At 53.6% G+C, this 24,600-nt stretch overlaps 1 pseudogene; it reads left to right on the top strand.

Annotated features, from left to right (window-relative positions):
* Window positions 1-1,084: 1,084 nt before the first annotated feature.
* The window catches only part of LOC128928273 (NFAT activation molecule 1-like), a 50,483-nt pseudogene continuing 26,967 nt past the window's right edge, over window positions 1,085-24,600 (top strand).

The following is a 24,600-nucleotide window of genomic DNA, read 5'->3' as shown; positions in this document are numbered from 1 at the left end:
CCCCCCACCATGCCAGCTAATTTTTGTATTTGTAGTAGAGACAGAGTTTCACCATGTTGGCCAGGATGGTCTCAAATTTCTGGCCTCTGGTGACTCACTCATCTCAGCCTCCCAAAGTGCTGGGATTACAGGCGTGAGCCACTGCCCCGGCCTGTTTGTTTTTTCAGGGTTTCTCTCTGTCACCCAGGCTGGAGTGCAGTGGCATGATCATAGGTCAATGCAGCCTCGAATTCCCAGGCTCAAGTGATCCTTGAGTAGCTAGGACTACAGGCATGCCATCACACCTGGCTAATTTATTTACTTATTTAGTAGAGATGGGGTCTCGCTATATTGCCTAGGCTGGTCTTAAAGCCCTGGGCTCAAGGAGATCCTCCCACCTTAGCCTCCCATATTGCTGAGATTCCAGGTGTGACCACCACACCCAGTCTGAGGTTTTAAAATTGTTGTATAGTATAGTTTAGTATAGTATAATATAATGGTTAACAGTGGGGTGGCAGGCGCAGTGACTCATGGCTGTAATCCCAGAATTTTGGGGAGGCTGAGGTTGGCAGAGCACCTGAGGTCGGGAGTTTGAGACCATCCTGACCAACATGGAGAAACCCCATCTATACCACAAATACAACATTAGCTGGGCATGGTGGTGCATGCCTGTAATCCCATCTACTCGGGAGGCTGAGGCAGGAGAATCACTTGAACCTGGGAGGCGGAGGTTGTGGGGAGCCTAGACCATGCCACTGTACTCTAGCCTGGCCAAGAAGAGTGAAATTCCATCTTAAGAGAGAGAGAGAGAGGTTACAGACTCAAAGGGACCCAGCTTAAAATCCCATGTCTACCACCACTGTTTGGGCAAACGTCTTCCCTCCTCTGAGACTCATTTTGTCATCTGCAAAAAGCAACACCATTCCCAGAGGACACTGGCTCTTCTGATCACATGGCATAACAGCAATGCCTGAGAGGCTGTGCCGTGCAGGAAGCCAGACACCCAGGAGTGGCTCAAGAAAGAAGCAAGCAAGTCCTGGAGACAGATGGGGGACCCCCAAAGCCCAGGAGAGGAAGGAGTGAGTAAGACATCCCCGCAGCTGGGATGGCACAGGCGACTGCACCGGATTGTGGCAGCCCGACATCTACGTGGGAGCAGGCGATTGAGGGCCAGAGAGCAGGGCTGTGCCGGGCCTGTGAGGCAGGAACTGGATCCTCCAGGCCAGGGACTTTCCATTTTTTTAGCAGTGGCCCAAAGTTAAGAGATGCATGTTTTAGCATGACCCTGTCTGAACCCAATTGTATGAATGTAACTGAAACCAGAAGGTCACAAACAGTGCCCTTACTACGCATGAAATGCTTCGTGTTCTGTTTTTTTTTTTTTAATTGCTTGTCTTGACCCTGTACATTGATTTCAGACTCCTTCCTGGGTCTCCTCCAGCAGGGAACCTCTGCCAGTTCAGGCAGGGCAGGAGCGGGTTGAGTTTGTGGATCACTAGGGCCTCAGAGCCACAGAGGCAGCCCCGGTTGGACAGGAGAGGGGGCTGGATGGGAGCTGTTGAGGTGGAGGGGTGGGGGGCGTGTACCAGCGGTGGGAGGGTCTGATCCTGAACATCAGTGAGCCACAGGAAAGCTGCCAGGTGGACACACAAACACGTAGGGGCACATCCCACCAGGGACTCACTCAGCATGGGGTCCCTGTGCCAGGGGTGGGAGGGTAGTAACTCCACCCAGCTCTCAAACCCCAAGTTCAAGCAGCCACAGATTCATAAGAAGAACTGGAAAAGGAAGGACTCAGGCACCCTCAGGTGGTTGGCAAAGTCTTTCCCAACAAGGGTGGGAGAAGAGGAGCTGGAAGCTGTGGGCAGAGGGCTGTTCATGTCTAGAACCCTCAAATACCACACCACAGAGGGGACTTCAGCTGGGCCAGGCCAGCACCCGGGACAGGGATGGTGCCCCAGCCTGGGTCAGGGACAGGACCCTAGGGGTCCTGCTGCACCTGGACCATCAGGGCCTGTGTCCCCTGTGCCAAGGGCGTGTCATTTAACCAGGGCTTTCCCAAACCCCCAAATTTGCCTCTTCTTTTTTTTTTTTTTTGAAACAGAGATAGCTCTTGTTGCCCAGGCTGCAGTACAGTGGCTCAATCTCGACTCACTGCAACCTCTGCCTCCTGGGTTCAAGCTATTCTCCTGCCTTATCTTCCCAAGTATCTGAGACTATAGGCGTGTGCCACTCCACCTGGCTAATTTTTGTATTTTTAGTAGAGATGGGGTTTCACCCTGTTGACCAGGCTGGTCTTGAACTCCTGACCTCATGTGATCTTCCCACAGTGCTGAGGTTACAGGCTTGAGCCACCACACCCAGCTGGCATTTGCCTTTGAAAATCCTCAAGGAGGACTCCCTGCCTCATTCTCCTACCCTAAAGAAAGGCAGCCTGGCCCTTGGCAAGGAGCTGGGTTCCAGGTCCAGTGAATCCCCCAACAGTCCCTGAAGGTTGGCATTGTTGCTCTCCCTGTGTTGCGGGGAGACGCTGAGGTCAGAGAAGTTAAGCTGCCTGCCCAAGGTTGCACAGCCTTGAAGTGGCAGAGCCAGGAGCTGAATCCAGGCCTGTTGCCTCCAGAACCTGGGCTTTTTCCAGACGCCCATGCTCATGGCCCCTGTTTCCGGCCAGGCCCAAGGCTTCCTCACAGTGTGGGAGAAACTACCCTGGAGCTGCAGGGAAGTGAGGGATGGGGAGTGTACTGCCCAAAACAGTCTCTGGTATAGCAGTATAGCAGGGTGGGCAGACTGAGCAGGGATGCACAGTGCTGCCCAGATCAGATGTCTGTGCTTGCAGCTGTGTGGGGTGGGGAGGCACAGGGGAGGAGTTGAAGGCTCAGAACAAATAGCCAAGCCCTGGGGTGGGGCCCTCCCAGACACCTGCAGCAACCCTGCACCTGGTGGCCCTGCTGCCCTCCTGCTCCACCCCTCCTCCCCCATGGTCCTCACCCGGGTGCCCTCTCCCCTCTCCCTACACCATCCCATCCACATTCACCAGGCTCAAGAGGCTCCTATCCAGAAAACTCCCCAGGAGCCAAACTCTCCCTGCCCCTGCAGCCTTCCTCCAGGCAGGGCAGGCCAGGGAGTTCATGTCTTCACCCACCCCTCCTCACCCTGTGCCCCAACTCTGCCCTCCCCAAGCCCCAGGGGAGCTCCTTGCAGCCACCTCCAGGCCCTTCTCTCCACCAGACAGGCAAATGGAGAATCCTCCTAAGTTCTCTAAATGGTTGGGATCCAATCCATTCCCTGCACAGAAAACACCTAGGGTTCCTTGAGACACTTCCTCCCTGTGCCCCAGGGCCAGTCCCAGCTCCACCTGCCCCAGGACCCTAGGACCTGGAGAGTGACCAGGAAAGCAGCAGGAACAGGTTCTGGGCCCTCTAGATGCCTTGGTGTTGGAGGATTTCTCCCGGCAAAACCTAGTTCCTCCAAGTCAAAGTCCAATGGTCACCGAAAGTCACACATGAGTCCCAGTTCTTCACATCTCTAACCCTGTGTAACAGATGAAACTTCAAACTCTGATGCTGAAGTGGTTCTCCATGTCACTTGGGTCCCGTGTGAGGGGGAGGGGCGAGGTCCCTCTTCTCTTTCCCACCCAGACTCCCTCCTTGTCCGTCCCCACTGATCAAGCTGGTGGAGGCAGAAAAGACCTGCCATGTCAGGCACGTGGGAGGCTGGCCCTGGGCTCCGGGTGCTTGTAGAGTTGGCCTCGAGTCCCGTGGGGCATGTTCATGGCCGTTCAGGACCCCCATGGAAGTGCTGCAAACAAATGACAGCTGAAAAGCATTTGTGGACTTGGAAATGGCCATGAAACCTATCTTCAGCACTGAGCTGTCATGGGGAACCACCTCTAGCCGGCAGCCAGCTAGGGCCTGGACCTCTACAGTCTGCACCGCTGAAGGGGCCTCTGGGAGGCAGGGGGCCAGGAGATGGGCTGGGAGCTGGGCAGTTGCAGGGGTCTAGCTCAGAGGTACTGACACCCAGTGAAAGGAGGGCAGGGGAAGCGGTGAGCTACATCCAAAGGCCAGAACCTGGAGGCCTTGGCGGCACCTGCAGGCTTCCTCTCCTCTCCCTGGGTTTTGGCCTGATGTCTCCAGACTGGCTGTTGTTACTGATGGAGCTGGTCAGAGACTGCTTCCTCTCTTCACTTTTTAGAGACAGCAGTTTCATCAGAGGTCTGAGGTTCTTGCTTCGAAACCTCTCCTCGCTATGGCAGATCTGAGCCAGAGCTGAATGTTTTCATGATCCTAACACTCTGACCTTAACATAACAAATCCCAAAAGAATACAGAACCATGGCCATCTGTTTTTATAGATTTCCCTGGAATTATAAAGATCGGTACAATTGTGATAGCAAAGTTCATCATTTTCTAGAAGGATACTTCGGACAGAGAGAATTTTTAAAGACAGTTGGTCTGAAGTCTTCCTGCCTTGGAGAAACAGGAAGGTTTCATGGTGCTGACTGTGTATCTGTCCTCCCCCTGGAGTGGCCTCTTAGCTACACCATGAGGAGGAGCAGGAAGCCCCAGTGAGGAAATGGAGGTCACAGGCCAAGGGGCCCACAGGGTAGGGGCACAGAGGGGGAAGTGGCCTGTGAGTGTTGTGTGGGGCTACAGGGTGGGGTCAGTGACGATGTCATTTGTGGTTCACCCCACCCCTCTTGTCTCATACAATTTTTTTTTTGAGATGGGGCCTTGCTCTTGTCGCCCAGGCTGGAGTGCAATGGCACAATCTCAGCTCACTGCAACCCGCACCTCCCAGGTTCAAATGTTCTCCTGCCTCAGCCTCCCAAGTAGCTGGAATTACAAGCTCCTACCACCATGCCTGGCTAATTTTTGTGTTTTTAGTAGAGATGGGGTTTTGCCATGTTTGCCAGGCTGGTCTTGAACTCCTGACCTTGGATGATCAGCCCACCTGCGCCTCCCAAAATGCTGGGATTACAGGCATGAAACACTCTGCCCAGCCTGGGGGTGTCTCTTTAGTGGCTCAATAAGAAGCTCAAAATATCAGTGTGGCCAAAGTTTTGAGGGATTAACTGAAGCGCGGGGTCGACTCTGGGTCTGTCCCGCATCTTCCAGAAGGCTGGCCTCCCTTTGGGACCCCCTTCCCAGAGCTCTGGCTCAGAGCTGAACTGAAGAGACCTGGGATGTCAGTCCAGCCTCACTCCAGCCCAACACCACAGGCAGCACCTGCGCCTCACTTTCCCCAGCAAAATAAATCTTGCAGCTCCTCTGAGCATCTCAAACACACTATCTTCTCCCAAGTAACAAGCCAGCCTGCACATTCTTGGCTGCTGGCTGCTGGCTGCTGGCTGCCAACCTCAATTTAGAACTGTCTGCTGCTCAGCTGCTAGAGAAGGTGGGGCCTGGAGTGCCTGGGAGCACTGCAGCTGAGGGGTCTGATCAGCTAAAGTCTGGGGCAGGGGGTGGCTGCTGCCCGAGCCCAGGATCCAAACAGCATCTCAGAGGCCTGCAGCAGGGGTTAAAGGCCCCCAAGGGAGGGCTGCTGCTTTGCAAATTTTCAAACTGTTTTCTGAAGTGCCTCTGATGCTTGGGGGGAAGGGGTGGCTCCTGCAAAACTGGCCTTGTCACAGTCCATTGACATCATGATCACAGCCGAAATGGCCCCATGTGGAGCACCTCTTTGTTGTTGGAAAAACCACTCTCAGGATGTTGCCTGTTATACTAGATAAAATCCTAACTGTCTGGGCGAGGTGGCTCATGTCTGTAATCGCAGCACTTTGGGAGGCTGAGGCGGGTGGATCACCTGAGGTCGGGAGTTCCAGACCAGGCTGACCAACATGGGGAAACTCCATCCCTACTAAAAATACAGAATTAGCTTTGTGTGATGGTGCATGCCTGTAATCCCAGCTACTTGGGAGGGGAGGTTGCACTAAGCCCAGGTGAGCCGAGATCATGCCACTGCATTCCAGCCTGGGCAACAAGAGTGAAACTCTGTCTCATAAAAACAAAAACAAAAACCAAAAGCCTGACACATCCTTTCCGAGTCCGGGAGAGGTTTGTCTGCTGCCACCTGTGCACCCTCTTCCTCTGGCACGGAAAAACTGTGGACAGACCTGCCTCCCTCTCTGTCTACCATCAGGAAATGCTTGCATTTCTTTTGTTTTCTTGCTTCCTTCGTTATTTCTCATCCATCACCAGCTTTCACTCTTCTCAGGCCTGGGCATTTATTTCACGTGGCCTCTTGGACTTCGGGAAGGAAAAAGGTTAGGAGAACAGGCTCTGGTGTCTCCCAGCCCTGAATGGGGTTGTAGCTCCAGTCCCTACCTGCTGAGGGATCAGGAGCTAGGTGCTTCAGCTCCCTGCCCCTCAGACTCTTCCCCTTTGCAAAACAGGTGTTCTTGTTTTGCCTAGGGATATATTAGGAGAGGCAGAGCGGTGTGTGTAATGTGCCTGGCACAAGTCCGACACACAGCAAGTGCAGGAGAGGCAGGGGCTGCAGCTGCAGAGGTAGGGGCACAGGAGGCATAAGACTTGTCTTTCAGTTTTTTTTTTTTTTTGAGATGGAGCTCGATCTTGTCACCTAGCCTGGAGTGAAGTGGCATGATCTCGGCTCACTGCAACCTCCACCTCCCAGGTTCCAGCGATTCTCCTGCCTCAGCCTCCCGAGTAGCTGGGACTACAGGTGCCCACCACCATGCCTAGTTAATTTTTGTATTAGTAGAGATGAGGGTTTCACCATGTTGGCCAGGCTGGTCTCAAACTCCTGACCTCAGGTAATTTGGCTGTCTCAGCCTCCCGAAGTGCTGGGATTACAAGCATGAGCCACCGTGCCTGGCCACAAGCCTTGTTTTAACCTGTAAGTGGGTGGGACTGAGACAGCCTCAAGTAACCTGTCACTCTCTCCCTTTGCTTCCCCTCCAGGAGGACAGTCAGTGACCCACAGCAGCCTGCCCATTGTGGCCTCCCTGGCCAACTCACCTGTCTCCTTCACCTGCAGGATCAGCTATCCGTACACCCCCCAATTTAAGACTTTCACAGTCAGCTACTTTCACAAAGACCTTCATGGGCAAAGGAGCCCTGAGAAGCCAACCAACTGCCACCCTGGACCGGGCATAGAGAACCAGACCTACACCCTGAACTGCCTGGTCACCCTTGTGCCACCGAACACATCAGCCACCGGCACCTACTACTGCTCTGTCCACTGGCCAAACACCATGGCAAGAGGCAGTGGCACCTTCATCCTGGTCAGAGGCTTCCTCTGTGGCTCTTCCAGGGGCAAAGGAACCAGACATTTCAACCAGCAGTTTGGGACTCCGGACCAGAAACAGAGAATGGGGCCAAGTGCAGTGGCTCACGCCTGTAATCCCAGCACTTTGGGAGGCCAAGGTGGTGGATCACCTGAGGTCAGGAGTTTGAGACCAGCCTGGCCAGGATGGTGAAACCCCATCTCTACTAAAAATATAAAAATTAGCCGGGCATGGTGATGGGTGCCTATAGTCCCAGCTACTTGGAAGGCTAAGCCACGAGAATCGATTGAACCCAGGATTTGGAAGTTGCAGTGAGCCTAGATCATACCATTGCACTCCAGCCTGGGCAACAAGAGCAAAACTCTGTCTCAAAAAAAAAAAAAAAGGAAAGGAAAGCTGGGCATGGTGGCTCACATCTGTAGTCCCAGCACTTTGGGAGGCCGAGGAGGGAGGATCACCTGAGGTCAGGAGTTCAAGACCAGCCTGACCAACATGGAGAAACCTCATCTCTGCTAAAAATACAAAAAAAATTAGCCAGCATGGTGGTACATGCCTGTAATCCCAACTACCCAGAAGGCTGAGGCAGCAGAATTGCTTGAACCGGGAGGCAGAGGTTGCCATGAGCTGAGATCACGCTATTGCGCTCTAGCCTGGGCAACAAAAGCGAAACTCCATCTCAAAAAAAAAAAAAAGGCAGTGGCTCAAGCCTGTAATCCTAGCATTTTGGGAGGCCGAGGTGGGTGGATCACCTGAGGTCAGGAGTTCAAGACCAGCCTGGCCATCATGGTGAAACCCCATCTTAAAAACAAAAAAATAGGAAATAGAGAATGGTTTGCCTTCTCTGCCAGTGTTGGCAAAGAAGGACCCAGCCTTTTCAGGGAGCCCCGGCCTGCAGCTGTGCCAGGGCTCCACCTGCATATGAAAAGGGAAGGCCTGGCTTGCAGATCGGTCCCTAGATGCCTCTGGAAGGTGACCTGAGAGAGCTCACTCAGGCCCTTGGTCTCAGTGTGCATGGGCATCACCGCTTGGTGGACTTCTATAGAACTAGCCAGGTGCATGTATGTTCTTGTGGGGGCCTCGTGTATGTGAGCACTTGGCTCATGTATAATATACCTTTAGAGGTACAGGGTTTTAGTTTTCATCACATTCTTTTTTTTATTTGTGTATTTATTTATTTTTTCTGAATCCAAGGTAAGATATTTTTATTTATTTATTTTTTTGAGACAGAGTCTCACTCTATCACTAGGCTGGAGTGCAGTGGTGCTATCTTGGCTCACTGCAACCTCCGTTTTCCAGTTTCAAGCAACTCTCCTGCCTCAGCCTCCCAAGTAGCTGGGACAACAGGCACACGCCACCACGCCCGGCTAATTTTCTGTATTTTTAGTAGAGACGGGGTTTCACCATGTTGGCCAAGATGGTCTCGATCTCTTGACCTTGTGATCCACCCACCTCAGCCTCCCAAAGTGCTGGGATTACAGGCATGAGCCACCACGCCTGGCCATCTTTTTTGTTTTTTCTGAGATGGAGTCTCACTGTGTCACCAAGGCTGGAGTGCAGTGTCACTATCTCTGCTCACTGCAACCTCCACCTCCCGGGTTCAAGCATTTCTCCTGCTTCAGCCACCCAAAGTGCTGGGATTACAGGTGTGAGTCACTACAACCTGCTAGTTTTCATCACATTCTCAAAGGAGTGATGACCCCAAAAGTTATGAGGGAGGACCTGGCTGAAGCCCTGATTGTCTGATCTACCTCTGCAATCCCCTGGAAGGAGCTAGGGTCTTCCAAATTCCATAGGCCTGGGTTTGCACCCCTGTCCCACTGCCTGATGTGAGCTTGGGCCTGGTCTTCATGGCAATCCTCTGCCTTCCAAGGACTTGGATGAGGATGAAGGAGATGGTGCCCATATGAGCTGGTGGCTGACTATAGGCAGTACTGGGGAAATCACCATGTGCCTGGCACAAGGTTGGCATCCTGTGTGTTTTTGCCCACCAGATGGATGGATGGATGGGGTAAAGGGGAAGGAAGAATGGATGACAGCAGGAGGGACAAAAGGATGGCACAGAGGGAGGGCTGGGCCTCACCTAGCCCAGGTGCAGCACCCCTCCCCCATCAGTCCCATTATAAACCCACCTCCTTCAGCCCAGCCACATTCACCCCTATTATCACCACCTCACACAGGGAAAAGAAGAGACCCCGAAATGGGGGACAATGGGCTCAGAGCCCTGCAGACAGCCCTCAGGGGAGCCAGGTCACTGGGGCACTGGGGGAGCAAACGAGGCAGTCCCTGTCCTTACAGAGAATCAAGGCAGTGAACATAAAAAGGACCAAGGGGAGGCCGGGCTCAGTGACTCACACCTGTAATCCCAGCACTCTGGGAGGCCGAGGCGGTTGGATCATCTGAGGTTGGGAGTTCTAGACCAGCCTGACCAACATGGAGAAACCCCACCTCTACTAAAAATATAAAAATAAGCCTGGCGTGGTGGCACATGCCTGTAATTCCAGCTACTCAGGAGGCTGAGGCAGGAGAATCACTTGAACCTGGGAGACAGAGGTTGCAGTGAGCTGAGATCCTGCTTCTAGCCTGGGCAACAAGAGTGAAACTCCATCTCAAAAAAAAAAGAAAGGCAGAAAGACAGAGAGAGAGAGAGAGAGGGAGGAAGGGAGGGAGGGAGAGAGAGAAAAAAAAGAAAAGGAAAAGAAAGAAAAAGGACCCAGGGGGACAATGAAGGCCTGAGACCCGGTTCCCAGGGGCCCTAGTGGGGTGTGGAGTGTGTCAGCAGGGGAGCATTGAAAACAGGTCCTGGGTGAGGGAGAACATCAGGTGGGTGTGCCCTGCTTTCTCCTGGGTCACTGACCCCTCTGATCCCCTGCTCTTCCTCCTAGACACAGGGTACCGAAAGCCCCCGTGGAGCCCCCAGAAGCTCCTGCTCTTTGGCTTCACCAGCCTCCTGAGTGTCCTGAGTGTTGTGGGTACAGCCCGGCTGCTCTGGAAGAAGGTAGGTATGAATACTCACAGCCACGCAGCCCCTCCACCCACACACCACGGGTTGGGGCGCCTCCGGGAAGCAGAAAAACTGCTGTGTCCTTGCCTGGTGAGGGCACATCCACATCTGTAACAGGTGGCCCTGGTGACCCCTTGTACTGGGACTGAGGGCACTCTCCTGTGCCACTCCCTGAGCTGCCTTGGGGCCCCTTTTGATCCTGCTGAGAACCTGAGAGGGCCTGCAGGCCCTCCTGCCTACCATTCCAGCTCCACAGATTAGGGAATCCCTGCCCGGATTTTTTGATCCCGAGAGGCTGGAAGGGAAGAAGGGGCTACCAGCCACTGGCACAGGTGCCCTCCCACACACCCTTCCACACACCCTCCACCATAGCTCCACAGGGGGGTTTCTTCCCATTTCACAGCTCTGGAAGGTGAGGCTCAGAGGTTGTGATTTGCCCAGGGTCAATAGTAAGTGTGGGCGGAGTTGGGGCTGGAGTGCAGGATGGGGTAGCTGGGTCCAGCTCCTCACCTGGACAGCTCCTGCTCACACTGCAGGTGGCCCCTGCCTGTGGAGGGAGCTTCTCTGCTGGCCCCTCATGCTCATTGTCACCCAGCCCTATGGATTCCTGTTCAATGCAGGCCCACCCTTCCTACCTGGCAGCAAGTGCCAGGAGGCCAGAGACCGAGGCAGTCTTGTCTGGGGGCTCCGTGCCCAGCACATGAGGGTGCTCAGGCAGCATGCTGAGGGAAAGTATGCAGTACCCACTGGGTTTTCCCAGGCCCAGGGGTGCAAAGATGAGAGGTCAGGGCTCCTCAGAAGCTGCTGTTAGCAGCTCAGGCTACTGCTGCGCCCTCCGGGGACCTTCAGGGCCAAGCCTGAGGGCAGCTGAGTCAGCAATGACCCTGGGTGTGAGGGGAGGGCAATGACACCATCACCGGGGGGTCTCCCTGGGTCAAAGAAGGCTCAGCCCCTGCATCCAAAGGCTGAGACCCTACCCACACCCATAGAAGAGCTCTCTTCTATGGGAATTCATGTGCTCATTCATTCAGCAAACACTCAACACCTCCAATATTCCAGGCCCTGTTCTAGGCACTCGGGACGTAGCAATGACCAAACTGGAATCCTGAAATCTCTGTTTCTGAGGCCAGGCACGGTGGCTCAAGCTTGTAATCCTAGCACTTTGGGAGGCTAAGTTGGGTGGATCACTCGAGGTCAAGAGTTCGAGACCAGCCTGGCCAACATGGCAAAACCCTGTCTCTACTAAAAATACAAAAATTAGCTGAGCACGTCAGCAGGTGCCTATAGTCCTAGCTACTCAGGAGGCTGAGGTGGGAGAATCGCTTGTACCTGGGAGGCAGAGGTTGCAGTGAGCCGGAATCATGCCACTGCACTCCAGTCTGGGCGATAGAGCAAGACTCCATCTCAAAAAAATAAAAATAAAAAGAGGCTGGGTGCGATGGCTTACGCCTGTAATCCCAGCATCTTGGGAGGTTGAGGTGGGCAGATCACTTGAGGCCAGGAGTTCGAGACTATGCTGACCAACATAGCAAAACCCTGCCTCTACTAAAAATACAAAAGTTAGCTGGGCATGGTGATGTGCGCCTGTCCTCCCAGCTACTCAGGAGGTTGAGGCAGAATTCCTTGAACCCAGGAGGCAGAGGTTGCAGTGAGCAGAGATCGTACCACTGCACTCCAGCCCCTGGGCAACAAAGTGAGACTCCATCTAAGAAAATAAAAGAAAGTTTATTCTGATTGTGGTTTTGAATTAAGGAAAAAGAAAGAAAAAGAAAGTAAGAAAAGAAAAGAAAATCTGGCCAGGCGCGGTGGCTCAAGCCTGTAATCCCAGCACTTTGGGAGGCCAAGGTGGGTGGATCATGAGGTCTAGAGATCGAGACCATCCTGGTCAACATGGTGAAACCCTTTCTCTACTAAAAATACAAAAAATTAGTTGGGCACAGTGGCACGTGCCTGTAATCCCAGCTACTCAGGAGGCTGAGGCAGGAGAATTGCCTGAACCCAGGGGACAGAGGTTGCAGTGAGCCGAGATCGCGCCATTGCACTCCAGCCTGGGTAACAAGAGCGAAACTCCATCTCAAAAGAAAAAAAAAAGAAAAGAAAATCTGTTTTTATTAAATTGATATTTCCACTGAGGCGAGACAGATGATGAACCACCCAGTGAATAGTTCATTTAACTCAGATGGGATAAGTGTTGGGGGAACTCAGACTGGGAACGAAGAAGTGCCTGAAATGAAGGGAGGCAGGTGCACACCAGGGCCAGGTGTGTTCAGCAGGGAAACAGTGGGAGCAGGTGCTCTGGGGCAGGAGTGGGCATGGGGTGTCCCAGGAGCTTCAGCGGGGCTGAGGTGGCTGGTGTAGCCTGAGCTCAGAGTAGACGGATGGGAAGTGGAAGGAGGTCCTGCCAGGTAGGGGCATTGAAAGGACTTCAGCCCTTAATCTATGTGAGACAAGGGAGGGGGTTCGATCAGACCCAGATTCTAATGGACCCTCTGGCTGGGTGAGGGATACCCAGTGAGGAGCTACTGCAAAGTCCAGGCAGAAGAGACAGGAGCCAGGACCAGGGTGGCCTCGGGGAAGCAGTGAGTGAAGTGGGTGAAAGGCTAAGTGGACCCAAAGGGACTCAGCAAAGAGGTTTGCTCTGCTTCCTCCGGGGTGGGCCTGAGCCTGGGGGCATCTGGATCTGGGCCTGGTGGGCAGGTGTCAGGTGAGGTGTGGACTGGAAGAGCAGGCAAGGAAGCTGAAGGTCACAGCTTGCCTGAGCCACTGCAAGTGGCAGGCCTGGGACTAGAGTCCACGCTTTAGTTTCCCATCCTTGTCTTTAGGCTGAAGATGTCATTGCTTTTCCCAAGAAGGTTCTGAGGTGCTAAAAGAGCATGAACTTGGCCCTGTTCACCCCCAGGAGTGTCAGGGGCTGCATGTCCTTCTGTGAGCTGGCCTCTAGGTCAGGGCCTCAGCTGCGATGCTGGCTCCCATCCTTCCTGTGGGGCTGACCCTGGCGTGACTGGTCCTACTTTGACCTTGCCCTGTTGATGAGCTTCAGGGTGAAGTGAGCCACAGGCCCTGGGTGCCACTGTGAAGTCCAGGAGGGCTCTGGGCTCAGCTTTGACTCCAGCCCAGCCAGAGGGACCAGCTGAGCCAGGAAGACCCAAGATGGGTGGGAACACTTCCTTCAGCTTCCGTGAACCCAGGGTTAGGATGAGACCTGCCGACTTCAGGCCACCTCCCTCCCCAAGCCGGCACAGGGGTGCACCTGCCACGTACCCAGCCTGAGCCTTTCTTGCACACCCCCGACTTCTGCCCTCAATATCTTCCCTCCCTCCCTCCTGCTTTTCCCATGATGATAGCAAGTAGGATATTTCTCCATTTCTTCACTACTGAGCAGACGGCAGGTGCTCAAAATGAGGCCAGGGGAGGAGCTGGGCCATGGACACAGAAACTGGGCTCAGGCACAGGTGACAAGGGACTCTCCCTGCCTGCGGACCCCCACCCAGGGTTGCAGGAGTGACCCACACAAGTGCCCTCTGTGTACACGAAGCACAGCAGGTGAGCGGCAGAACAGTGCCAGGCAAGATCTTAACCCTGAGCCCCCCACTTGCTGAGCAACCCCAGCTCCTGCCCTACAAAGATGGGACCAGACTGTAGGGACTGGGTCACGGTATCAGTGAAGGAGGGGCAAAGCTCAGAGCCATGTGCTTGACTTCTGGTCCCAGCTTCCTCCCTGCTTCAGTGACTCCTGCCTTCCTCCTCCTCCTCCTCCTCCTCTCACCTCCCTGCCTGTGCTTTCAGGAATGTCTGCAAAGTGTCTCATGTGTGTCATCACTAGGCTAAGTGACAGCAGGGTGGGAGCAAGCCCTCTCATCAAGTTTAGGCCCTCTCTGAGCCTCGGTTTTCTCCTCTGGAAATGGGGTACAGATAGACCCTGCCCACCAAGTGAACATGGAAGGAGGGCACTTATTTTTTTGAGATGGAGTTTCACTCTTTTTGCCCAGGCTGGAGTGCAGTGGTGTGATCTTGACTCACTACAACCTCCACCTCTCAGGTTCAAGTGATCCTTCTTCCTCAGCCTCCCAAGTAGCTGGGATTACAGGTGCACACCACCATGCCTGGCTAATTTTGTATTTTTAGTAGAGACGGGGTTTCACCATGTTGGCCAGGCTGATCTCAAACTCCTAACCTTGGGTGATCTGCAGGAGAGCACTTTTGAGGCACCAGTTGGGTGCCTGATGCACAGTAGGAGCTTCTTGCTGCCTCCACATCCCCTGCCCCTCGGGAAGACAGTTGAGGTGAGAGCCTGGGCTGGGAGGGAAAGAGAACCCGAGGCCCAGAGCTGCTGCTGTGTTTGCATTGCTGAAGCAGCCCTGAGCCCCCAGGTTCACTGTGGATGCCCCTGAGGGCCTCAGCAGGATGGGGAAAGGAGAGAGTCCAGGAAAAAGATGTTCCCTCCAGGCACAGAGGACCCCGGGAGCACCTGTGGTGGTTGATAAATGAATCAAGGCTGGAAACTACCAACTAGAAGCGGCAGAGGGTGAACCGGAACTGCAGTTGGCAGCTTTGGGACAGTCAGGACTAAGACAGAGCAGAGTGTGCAACCCCACTGGGACAAGTCTGGAAAAATGGCTTTGCCTCCTCGGGGGCAGTGCCTGCAAAGGCCAGGCAGAGAGGGCATGGAGCTCACACTCTTGGTAGATGGGAGCTGGAGGGTAGCAAGAACTGAAGACCCATAGAGGCTGCCAGGAGGGGATGGGGCAGAAGGGATGGGGGTGGAGCCCAGGAATGGATGACCATCCATCAGCCCTGCCCGCAGGCCCTTCAACAGCAGAGGCCTCGTGTGCCCTCCTTGTTCTCTGTGTTCCAGCACCTGGGATGCCTCCTGGTGATCTCCTTCTTGCCTTTCTGGACCCAGCTCCCATGTCCCCAGCTCAGAGAGGCCCTCCCGGACCCCATGGCTACTTCTCTGCCACCACCCTTGCCTCTGCCCTCGGCATCTGTAGGCCTCCTGATCTCTTACTCCATTTCTTCCCCAAAGCTAGCTCTGTGAGGCTGGGTGCCTCTCAGCCTGTTCCCTGCCACACGCAGCCCCAGTCTCTAGCACAGGGCCCCCCACATAGTAGGCCCTCAATTAACATTTGCTGAAGGGCTTACCATTTATAGGGCTCTTTCACACCTGTCATTCAATTCATTCATTCAGGCCAGTTGCAGTGGCTCACACCTGTAGTCCCAGTACTTTGAGAGGCCCAGGTGGGCTGATCACCTGAGGTTGGGAGCTGGAGACCAGCCTAGCCAACATGGGGAAATCCTATCTCTACAAAAAATACAAAAACTAGCTGGGTGGGGTATGGTATGTCTATAATCCCAGCTACTCAGGAGGCTGAGGCATGGGAATTGCTTGAGTCTGGGAGGCAGAGGTTGCAGTGAGCCAAGATTGCACCACTGCACTCCAGCCTGGGTGACAGAGTGAGACTACTTCTCAAACAAACGTAAATTCATTCATTCATTACTTAAACTGATGTTAGCTGAGCACTTAGTACGTGTCAGGCCCTGTACAGAGCTGGGAACACAGAGGGAGTACAGCAAGCTAAACTCTCAGTCAGCTGGGTAGATCAGCTGTTATGCTGTCATGACCCATTCAGGAAAAAAGGAAATCGAAGTCAGCAGGGGGCTTAAAAGCACAGGCTGGCTCAGTTTCAGCTCTGCTGCTTACTAATTTCTGTGAGTGTGGGCTGGGTGCCCAGGCTTCAGTTTCCCCAGTAGGGATGCCAAGCAGAGGAGCCATGTCATGAAGTTGTAGAAGGCACAGAGGAGCCGGTGTGGCTCTAAGGTGCTTTGAGCACGAGGAGAGGTCTCTCCCTCGGGAGGGCAGTGATCACCATGATTCCCACCATTAGAGCAGATTTGGGGGATCCTGACTGGCTTGAGGGTCAAAGTGGTCTTCTCAGGCGCTCCCTGCAGCTGACCCTCCTCTTCCCATGGCATTGGACACAGCAGGCCTCCCGCCTCACAGCACACTCCTCTTGGTTCCAGGACCCGCTGCCCTTCTGGTTTTGCCCCACCCCACGGGCAGCTTTGCTAGGTCACCCTTGTCTAGGTGACCTCTGGCCTCTGGCACAGCCAGAGCCCTTCCTCCAAGCCCTTCTGTTCTCTGCCTGTGCTCCTGTGACGAAGGCTCTGCTCTGCGGGCCCATTCCCCCCCACAGAATCTGCTGCTCAGACCCCTCCCCAAGCTCCAGACCATGCTCCACAGCCCCATATGGGGCCTGAGGGCACCACCACCTCATGCATCCAGAGCACTGCTCCTCGTCCCCAAGCCCTCTGAGTCCCAGCAAATGTGCTCCCGATGCTCAGGCCCAAGCCCTGGAGTTGTGTTCACTCTTTTCTCTCTCACCCAACCCTCAGCAAGCTCTGCACTCAGTCTATCCAGGATCCGGCCCCCTCCCCAGGGCTTCCTGGGAGTCCAGGGCTCAGGGTTCCATCAGTGTCTCCTGGAATAAGGGTGTCTGCTGCCATGCCCTGGTTTCCATCTTTTTTTCTTTGCAACAGAGTCTCACTCTGTTGCCCAGGCTGGAGTGTAGTGGCAAAATCTCAGCTCACTGCAACCTCTGCCTCCCGGGTTCAAGCCACAGCTAGGATTACAGGCGTGTGCCACCTTGCCTGGCTAATTTTTGTATTTTTTCAGTAGAGATGAGGTTTCATCATATTGGTCAGGCTAGTCTCAAACTCCTGACCTGGTAATCTGCCCACCTCAGCTTCCCAAAGTGCTGGGATTACAAGTGTGAACCACCACACCTGGCCCCTGGCTTGTCTCTATGCTGTCTGTCCTGCCAAAGCATTGCCCTTGCCGGGGCCAGGTGGGGGAGATGGAGGGAAACTTAGTGTCTCCAGTAGCTGGGGAGCCTGGCATGCAGTGCGTGCTTGTGGAAGGAATGACAGGACAAATGCACATGAGGACCTGGAAGATAAGTCAGAAGTGGCCAGAGTGTGAGGTAGGCAAGGCCACATTATTGCTCCCATTTTACAGAGGACGAAACTGAGGCCTGACAGGCATCCTGAGCTGCTGATGGCAGCAGCCCTGGTGTTCAGAGCTGGATCTCAGCCCATACCTGGTAACTCCCTGCCCCACCACTGTCTACCAGGGAGGGAGACTTGGGCCACAGAGAGCTGGGCACGGTAGGAGAAGCCACATCAGTGATTAATCTGAAAACCACAGTTGAAAGGGCAAATGCTGGCCCCGAGGACAGAGCACTCAGTGGGCAGGATGGGCAGGGGTGGGCAGGGAGCAGAGCAGCCCTGCCCCCATAGTGCAATGGCGCCAATCTGAGTTTTCAAGAAGGCTCCCTCCCTGTTCCATGGGACCCCTTGCCCTGGCCAAACCTCCCCAGTACCCCCAGGAGGCCTCTTTCCTGGAGATCCTGCCTCCTCCCCTTGCCAGCCCCAACCTGCAGTCTACCCCACACCTGTGGCAGCAGAGGGAGGCTCATACAATGCAACTGCTGCCACTTCCCTGCCCTGCTGGCCCCCACTGCCCTCCAGGTAGACACCGTGGCATTTGGCCTCCCGTGGCCCCACCTGCACTGGCCTGCAGCTCACCTCCTTTCCGTCTGACTGTCCATCCCTCTGTGCATCCCTGACACATCGAGACACTCCTGCCCCCAAGCTGTTTGCCATGCCTCAGACATCTTCTCAGACTCGGAGAACTTATAAATTCCTCCTGTGTTTTCAGAAGACAGTGCAAGATGGCCCTGAGACTGCTGCAGTCCCCTGCAGACCTGGGGCTCCTTCCTGGGGCCCTGCAGTGGCACTCACCTCTCTGGCAGCCCCAGCAGTCTCACTGATAGAACCTTGGTGCCAGGCCTGGGTCTCTCTCACCACGGGGTCCTCCATGCCTAGCCCAGGCCCAGGACCAGGGAGGGGCACTGACAGCTGAGCTCCAGGGACCGTGCTTTCCAGCCCCGGCAGGGCCAAAGACCTGAGTCCAGGTCAGCCTTGCAGGAGACCCACTGCCCGTGAGCTCACATCCTCAACCCCAGCAGTGTCCAAGCCAGCTGGCTCAGTGAGGACACAGACACCAGGTCCCCAGCTGCCAGACAAGAGGAGGCACGGAGGTGCCCTGGGGTGGAGCACAGCCTCTGACTATGACAATGCCCTCAAGAAGCAGGTGGTGCAGGGGAGGGGACCCTGGATTTGAGGACACACATCTGGGTTTGATCCAAGGACAGCTCTTTACCAGATGGACAAGCCTCAGTTTCCCACCTCTGTTTTGTTTTGTTTTGTTCTGTTTTGTTTTGTTTCTGAGAGTCTCACTCCTTTTGTCCAGGCTGGAGTGCAATGTCGCAATCTCGGCTCACTGCAACCTCTGCCTCCCAGGTTCAAGCGATTCTCCTCTCTCAGCCTCCCGAGTAGCTGGGATTACAGATGCCAGCCACCATACCCAGCTAATTTTTGTAATTTTAGTAGAGATGAGGTTTTGCTGTGTTGGCCAGGCTGGTCTTGAACTCCTGACCTCAAGTGATCCACCTGCCTTGGCCTCTCAAAGTGCTAGGATTACAGGTGTGAGCCACTGTACCTGGCCCCCTCTCTGTTAAATGAACAATTCCATGCCCACCTCCTCAGGCTGTTTTGAGAATTAAATGAAAATAAGGACAAGTCGCAGCAGACTTTGTAAACTATCAAGTGCTACACAGACGCCAGCACTTCTCTGAGTCTGTGAGGCTTACACATTCTAACAAAGCAGAGGAGTGAAAACTCCAGCTCTCGTCTCGTCGGTATCTTGGTACAACACAGACCTGGATTCAAATCTTGCCTCTGCCACTTCCTGGCTTCTTGGCCTCAGCAAGTCACATGCCCTCTCTGAGCCTCCTCTCCATCAGGTACAGAAGCGAGATGATGGAAAGACTGCAGGTTTGTGGAGAGGCCCATGAGAGAAGGCAGGTCCAGTGTTCAGAGTCCTACCTGGTTCAATGCTCTGAGCCGTTATGTGCTGTGACTGGGGGTGGCACTGGCTTCTGCCTGAGTGTGAAGTGGCTCTCAACAGCTAATCCTGCAGTAAATGGGCTGGGGTTTGGCAGGAGGCCAGGGTTTTTAATTAGCTCCTGCCCTGAGATGAGGCAGTTGTGACTCCACTGTCAGCAGTGACAGTGTAGTGCCTGCAATGAGCGGGGACGTCCAGGCCACCTCCCTCTGCCTCCAGAGGGCTGCCTGCACTGCCTCCTGACCTGCCCAGGCTTCACCTTCCCAGCAGGCCAGGCCCAGCCTCCACCGTGACCATTAGTGCTCCAGGCAATAGCCAGAGGGGTCTTTCTCCAGCGAAGCTCTGACCTGGCTCCCACTTCCAGCCCTCAGTTATCTCCTGCGCTCTTCATGAAGCCTGCATGGCCACTCCGGCCCCTCCCGGACAGGCTCTCCTCTCTGGCCACACTGACCTTCTCTCTCTTTCTTCTTTTTTGAGATGGGGTCTCATCACCAGGCTGCAGTACTATGGTGTGATCTTGGCTCACTGCAACCTCCACCTCTCGGTTCAAGTGATTCTCCTGCCTCAGCCTCTGGGATTACAGGTATCCACCACCATGCCTGGCTAATTTTTGTAGTAGAGAGGGTGTTTTGCCATGTTGACCAGGCTGGTCTTGAACTTCTGACCTCATGATCTGCCCACCTCAGCCTCCCAAAGTGCTGGGATTACAGGTGAGAGCCACCATGCCTGGCCTACGCTGACCTTCTCTAAGTGCCTCAGGACCACCAGGCCTTGGCACCTGCTGTTCCCTCTGCCTGGGGCTCCCTCCTCCCTCTCTTGCTAAATGAACTTGCCCTCAGGATTTCACCTTCAATATTGCTTCTGCCTAGTGGGGCACTGGTTTCCTCCTCATGTGCCAGAGGCTCCATGACCCACGATCAGCCCACATACCTTGTTTTGGCGAAACTGCGGGTTCATCCTCTATCTCTTCACTGGCCCCTAAACTTCAGGAGGCTAGGGACGGTGCCCACTTCCTCACACTGCCTGGTTCACCGGGGCTATCAAGTGTGTGTTGGTTGACCTCCTAAGCACCACTTAGCACCGGGCACCTACTCCCTGTGTTCTTCTTGAATCTTAGCAACAATCTCACAAAGGAGGGTTATTGCTGAGGTAACCAAGACCCACCACCAGGCATAGTGACTCACGCCTGTAATCCAAGCACTTTAGGAGGCCAAGGTGGGAGGATCATTTGAGGTCAGGAGTTCAAGACCAGCCTGGCCAACATCGCAAAACACTGTCTCTACTAAAAATACAAAATTAGCCAGCCATGTTGGCACACACCTGCAGTCCCAGCTACTCGGGAAGCTGAGGCAGGAAAATCACTTGAACCTAGCAGGTGGAGGTTGCAGTGAGCCAAGATTGGGCCACTGGGTAACAAGAGTGAAATTCCTTCTCAAAAAAAAAAAAAAAAAAAAGAAACCAAGGCCCAGAGAGGGGAACTGGCTTGCTCGAGGCAAGAGCCAGTGAGTGACAGCAGGGAAGGACTGGACACCAGGCCTGGCCGGTACCACTAGAGGTCCACCCACGACAGCCAGCTTGGTCTCTGGGCCCTGCCCCACTGGCCCTGGGCCCAGCAGCTTGCGTCCCTACAAGCCAGGTGCTCCATGCAGGGACCACACCTCGTGTGGGCCTCTTCCATTTCCTGTGTCTCCAGGTGCATGAGTGGTTTGATGCAGATCTTGAAGGCATTTGCCATATGTTTCACTGGAGAGGGTGAGTGGGAGGGATGGAGCAATGAATCTCTGTGTGGCCTCATGACAATCTGCCATCCTTTCCCCTGGTGAGGTCTGCACGGGGAGGAAGATGGGAGCCATTCATCCCTGGCCCTGACTCCTTTCTCCCTACAGAGGCAGATGCAGGCTCCATGGAAGGACCACACTAGGAAGTGCCCAGCTCCAAGATCTGCCAGCAGCCCCAAACAGCCTCCTGCAGAATCGCAGAATCCGTCTACACAGTGAGTCGTGGGGCGCAGGCTTTTTCTTTCTTTCTTTCTCTCTTTCTTTCTTTCTTTCTTTCTTTCTTTCTTTCTTTCTTTCTTTCTTTCTTTCTTTCTTTCTTTCTTTTCTTTCTTTCTTTTCTTTCTTTCCTTTCTTTTCTTTCTTGACAGAATCTTGCTCTGTCACCCAGGCTGGATTGCAGTGGTATGATCTCGGCTCACTGCAACCTCTGCCTCCTGGGTTTGAGTGATTCTCTTGCTTCAGCCTCCTGAGTAGCTGGGATTACAGACACACGCCACCATGCATGGCTAATTTTGTACTTTTGGTAGAGACGGGGTTTCACCATGTTGGTCAGGCTGGTCTTGAACTCCTGACCTCATGATCAGCCCACCTCTGCCTCCCAAAGTGCTGGGACTACAGGCATGAGCCACTGTGCCTGGCCCCCTTCTTCAATTTTATACCAGCTGGGTGACTTCTCCTAGCCTCAAGTTCCTCATCTGTAAAATAGGGACAATTCCCACCTTGTGGAATGTCTGTGAAGCTGAAAAGAGATGACATGTGCAGGCCCCCTGGAAAGCATACGAATGCCAAGTGCCCCACATTCCCTGCTCCCCTCCTTGACATGGCCTCTCACTCTGGAACAAGTGAGGGCACAAGTTGGTGAGGGTGAAGAAAGCTCCTTCATCTGACCAAACAACTGTCCCCACTTCCTCCTGTTTTTATTGCACAAACAACACAAATCACAAAAAGAGGAAGAGGTCAGGCACCATCCCACACCCTTAACATATCAGTGATTTTTAACTATTTGCTCTCTCCCCTCCTGGCACAGGCAGACACGGTCACCATCGCAGCGGTGACATGGGTTGGGACCCTGTTTGCTCCACTCCCTGCTGTGTCCTAGGAATTTTCTGAAACGATCTTCCTGAAGATGTGGATGTGGCTGCAGCACAGGGGACGAGGGGGCCAGGCCGCCCCAGCCCAGCCAGCCAGCCAGCACGTGGCCCTCAGCCCAGCAGCTGGGGCTCGGGAGGGCAGGGAACACTCTTCTTGCTATGCTCCTTTCAGCTCCATGAGCAACATACGCTCCAAGCAGAGCAAGTGAAGAACAAATGCCACCCAGTGCCAGCTGGGGTCCCCATCCCGTGAGATCTGGCACTGCCAGTTGGGCTCTCCACTCCATGCCCAGGAGACACAGAGCCCTTCTGGGGCCCTGCGGTTTCTGCAGATGCATGATCCCTGGCTGCGTGGGCACTTGGGTTCTCCTCACACGTGCTGCAGTTTCTGTCCCCACAACATCAACTCACTCTATGCCACCAAACTCCACACAGAGGACACCTTGTCTGCTGAGGATGGACGGGTGGCATCAAGGCCAAGGAAATGTCCCTGTGGGGAAGTGCCAACAGTTAGTTCCAAAGTGGAATACGGCATTTCTCAGAGGGCTCTCAGCCTCTCCGCCCTGGGAACTTCCATCAGCCACGGCTTTGCACGTGGCCAGAGCCTTCCTCATATTCTCTCCTGTCTCCTAGCATCTCGTGGTGGTATTTTCCCTACCAGGGATTCTGGTGTCAACTGTTAGATGAAAATATTTTCTCTCTCTCTCCCTCTCACTCTCACTTTTCCTCTCCCCAGCATGCACATATGTGAAATATATATATGAAGAAAATAACCAGCATCCTAATCCCATCTTCTTCCAGGATAAATGCTAGTAACATTGACTAATATATTTTCCAGTATTTTTTTCTATAAATATATACAAAGAAACCCATACACACTCAAACATCCTTCTTTTTTAATTGGAGTAATACAGCAATTTTTTCATGAACATCCTTCCACATGAATAAATATCCTTCTATGGGAATATTTTTAATAGAAGAGCTTTTTTGAAAAGTAGACCTCCCTTTCTTCCTGGGTTTAGAAGCTGCTAGAACTCAGCCTGACTTCTCTGAAGAGAGCTACCTGCTTGCAGGGTTGTGAGGCAGCTTGAAGAGGAGAGATCGTAGGACTTTGCTGAGCCCTTGACACAAGGGTCTACCCACTGGGATTGGACCTGGGCAGAGGACAATGGCATTCACAGCGATGATGATGATATCAAGTGCCATTTGTTGTCTATCTACTGTATCATGGCAGGACTTCACACCTGCTATATTTTATCAACCCTCTTAATAAGGCTTTGGGGTACAGGTGTTGTCCCCATTTTCACTTTCTTTTCTTTTTTTTTTTTTTTTTTTGAGACAGAGCTTCACTCTTGTTACCCAGACTGGAGTGCAACGGTGCCATCTTGGCTCACCGCAACTTCTGCCTCCTGGGTTCAAGCAATTCTCCTGCCTCATCCTCCTGAGTAGCTGGGACTACAGGTGTGCACCACCATGCCCAGCTAATTTTGGTATTATTAGTAGAGACGGGGTTTCACCTTGTTGACCAGGATGGTCTCAATCTCTTGACCTCGTGATCCACCCACCTCGGCCTCCCAAAGTGCTGGGATTACAGGCATGCACCACCATGCCCAGTTAATTTTTTATTTTTGGTAGAGATGGGGTTTCTCCATGTTGGTCAGGCTGGTCTTGAACTCCCAACCTCACGTGATCCACCTGCCTCGGCCTCCCAAAGTGCTGGGATTACAGGTGTGAGCCACCGTGCTGGCTTCACTTTATTTTCTAATTATCTATTGCTACTACTTCAATTTATTTTTTTTTTAATTTGACCTATTCTTTGGGAGGCCAAGGTGGGCGAATCACCTGAGGTCAGGAGTTTGAGACCAGCTTGGCCAACATGATGAAACCCCATCTCTACTAAAAACATAAAAATTAGCTGGGTGTGGTGGTTCATGCCTGTAGTCTTAGCTACTTGGGAGGTTGGGGCAGGAGAATCACTTGAACCCAGGAGGCAGAAGTTGCAGTGAGATGAGATCATGCCACTGGACTCCAGCCTGGGTGATGGAGACTCTGTCTCAAAATGAATAAGTAAATTAAATAAATTTAGAAATAAAAGAGCAAACTTGATTAAAAGCATGAATTTGGGGTGAGTCAGAGAGACCCACCAAAACCCCCATCCAAGCCTTGTTCTTTTGCTCACTGGTTCTGTTACTTAAACTTCCTGAGTCTTCGTTCCATGATCTACAGTATAGGGTTAACAGTGCAATCCTGGTTTACAGCTTACAAGCATGCTGTGACTTCTTCCGTCTGAAATTCCTTGAGCCTGCCTCTCCCTCCAGCTCCCTGCCCTTTCTCCACAGCACCTTAGAACAGAGTTCCTGATGGCTCAAGCCTGTAATCCTAGCACTCTGGGAGACCGAGGCGGGTGGATCATGAGGTCAGGAGTTCAAGATCAGCCTGGCCAATATGGTGAAACCCCGTCTCTACTAAAAATATAAAAAATTAGCCAGGCGTGGTGGCACATGCCTGTAGTTCCAGTTACTCGGGAGGCTGAGGTGG

The sequence above is a fragment of the Callithrix jacchus genome, chromosome 7, assembly GCF_049354715.1.
Source record: "Callithrix jacchus isolate 240 chromosome 7, calJac240_pri, whole genome shotgun sequence".
Taxonomy (NCBI): Eukaryota; Metazoa; Chordata; class Mammalia; order Primates; family Cebidae; genus Callithrix; species Callithrix jacchus.
The sequence above is the reverse complement of the archived record's forward strand: the minus strand, read 5'-3'. Positions and strand labels throughout refer to the sequence as shown.